We start from the raw sequence: 3,018 nt of genomic DNA, 5'->3' as shown, positions 1-3,018 counted from the left end.
ACCAACAAGCTTTAATCTTCACTTGCAAAAAATCTCTCCTATGGCCCCATGGCCAAAAAGTTTCTAGAAAATAGTGCTGATCTAAAAAAATAGTAGAGATGTAGATGAAAAAAAGTAGATCTAAGAATTAAATGTATAGATCTAAAATGATCATACCAATTTTGCAAATCTGTCCTTCAGGTGCCAGTTTGCAAAAAAAAATTGCCTCACAATCAACTTTGGCCTAGGGCAGGCAACTTTGCAGTTGATTTTCACCGGATCAGCATTCTGGATGCCATGGTGAGGTCAGATCTAATGCTAGACACTCCCAATTTCTATGATACTCTAGAGTTGGGCTATAGTGATGAAGCAAGATGATGGTCTCGAATGACTATGTGATGAGAAAGTCTCCAAGTTGCTCTGATACCATGTAAAAATTTGCCTAAGGGAAAAAATTCACCCAAGAACTAAGAACTCAAACACAAGCACAATTGTAGACCAAAAATGGATATGATCAATTAATCAGAGTATGTCCAAATACATTGCTCTATTCAAAATGTGATGATCAAACACACTAGGAGTACCTATATATACAGGCCTCTTAGGAAGCACCTAGAATGTCTCTAGAAACAACCAGAAGATAAGATAATTAAGCACCTTATCCATCATTCTAGATGAACATATAAAAATACAAAGTGTCATATGTGTGTAGAAGATTCTTGTGTTGTAGATAGCATGTGCTTAAAAGAGGTGCAGACCCCTGTGATGTCATCATGACATCTCACAAGAGTGCACAAACTCTTAAGTGTCTCACAAATAAAATAATGCAAAATAATTAAATAATGCATTAACCTAAGTAAACTTAAGTAAGTATAATAAGTAAATACTTATTTACACCAACAAACATAATAGTACCCTCCACACAAAATTTCCACCATTCTTTAATAAGATTTTCTAGACCTGGATGGAGAGTCCACATTTTTTCAAATCTAAATGGATAATTCTTGTGAGAGATTAATAGATCCACCCCAAGAAAAATGGGATAGTGATCCAAACCAATACCAACTTGAGTAGCAAGAGAGCATTTATATTTTAACAACCAGTCACTACTAATGAGAGCTCTATCTAATCTAACTTGAATGAGATCCTTACCAGTTCTTTTGTTGGTCCAAGTATAATCAATCCCATGTAGATCCATATCATGTAGAAGATGATGATCAATGAAGTCCATTAAATCCAATCTATTATCCAAGTTAGTTTGACTTCCTCTCATCTTTTCAGATTCTTTCAGTGGGGTATTAAAATCCCCCATAATAATCCAATTCTCTTCCATAATTTTTTTTCTTTGCTTGGTAATTGTAATGCCCTGCCTAGAGAACCTTGGAAACAAGGATGAAATACAAGCCAAGATTTTTTTTTTTTTACAAGTATGAATGCACATGAAAACATCATACAGGGATCACAACGATTGCAACGGAAGACTTCACCACAATCCTGACAACCAACGAATCTCTAAACACCACTACCAAAAGAAAAACGTGAACAAAAGCCAAAAACCACCACAACAAGATAAGGGTTCAAGAACAACCACTCATCAACAAAACACCGAGCTGGGGTAAAATGCAAAATCCTGAAATTTGGCTAAGCCTGAAATCCTGAAGCCCTGAAAATTGGCTAAGTCTGGATTTTTGAAGGCCTGAAATTTCTTAGAATCTATAACTTATCTCTGAGAGGTCTGAAACCTATCTCAAAAGATTTGTTGCATATATTAAAATATATCTTAAGTATAAGGAATTAATTATACATCAACTTATACTTAAATAATATATTTTAACCCCCAAGAGACTAAAACAAAACCACGAAAACTCGATTTCAAGAGAAACTGACATAATTCAAAATGCAACAGCATAGGGTCAAAGAATGCCCAAAAGGGTATCCAAAACAACTCATAAAATGATTAGATCACGAAAAAAAGTGCCCGTTGATGGCACGCGTAGGTTTTTCACAAAAATTGTGCGACACTTTTTACTAAGGGAGGGCAACACTTCTTAAGGCATGCGACACTCTTCCAGTGTCATACAACATTTCTCAAGAAGGCATGCGACACTTTTCAGCATCGTACGACATTTCTCAAGAAGGTGTGCGACACTCTTCCAGTGTTGTATGACATTTCTCAAGAAGGCGTGCAATACTTTACAGTGTCGTATGACATTGTTTGCATGGGCGTGCGATACTTTTTAAAGTGTCACACCATGCTGAATAAATGTCGCCCATAGAAACACAAAAACACTCTCAGAAGCAAAAAGGACCAAAAAATAGAGCAAAGAACCTCCACACTAGGGAGTACCGGATCCACAAAGGCTCGAGGAATGAACACTCGAGTGCAAGAACAACACAGAAAGGAGAACATCTAACCATCTAAACTATAGCAGCAATGAACACATAGAAATAAACATTGCAGAAAAAAAAATACCAGAAGAAACTAAATAACCAAATTAAGTGCGTGAATCCTCCCAACCGTCAATAGTATCATAAGACCATCGTGGGTCCTAGCCATCTCCTGTGCGTAACATCCCAAGCCACCGACCAGATCGTCAGTACTATTGTAATAGGGATGTCACTACTAAAACATGCAACAATAAAAGCATAAGAAAATCTAACATGCTAGTAGTAAAGCATAAGATAATCCTACAGTAGATAACATCTCTTATTACATGCTAAATAGCAATAAGCAACAGATATACTACTAAATCAAATAACATCATCTAATCATATGCTAAACATCATGATAAGGGAATGCGTCAAATAAACTAACATCATCTAAACATGATATCCAAGCATTCCAATGAAAGCATAAATCACAAGAAAGCATACTCTAAAACTCGAAGTACCAAGTGAAAACATCCAACAATGGTTGCACTAGGACAAGATCATCTTTGTACACCGGTCCCTAGTAGTGCTGAAGGTAGCTACACCTCCCAACCATGTGGAACCCGTAGGTCCACACCCACCGTGTTGATGGAGATAAAGATCTAACCA

The sequence above is a fragment of the Cupressus sempervirens genome, chromosome 4 (assembly GCF_028749045.1).
Source record: "Cupressus sempervirens isolate cs-2001-9-10 chromosome 4, ASM2874904v1, whole genome shotgun sequence".
Lineage (NCBI taxonomy): Eukaryota > Viridiplantae > Streptophyta > Pinopsida > Cupressales > Cupressaceae > Cupressus > Cupressus sempervirens.
The sequence above is the reverse complement of the archived record's forward strand: the minus strand, read 5'-3'. Positions refer to the sequence as shown.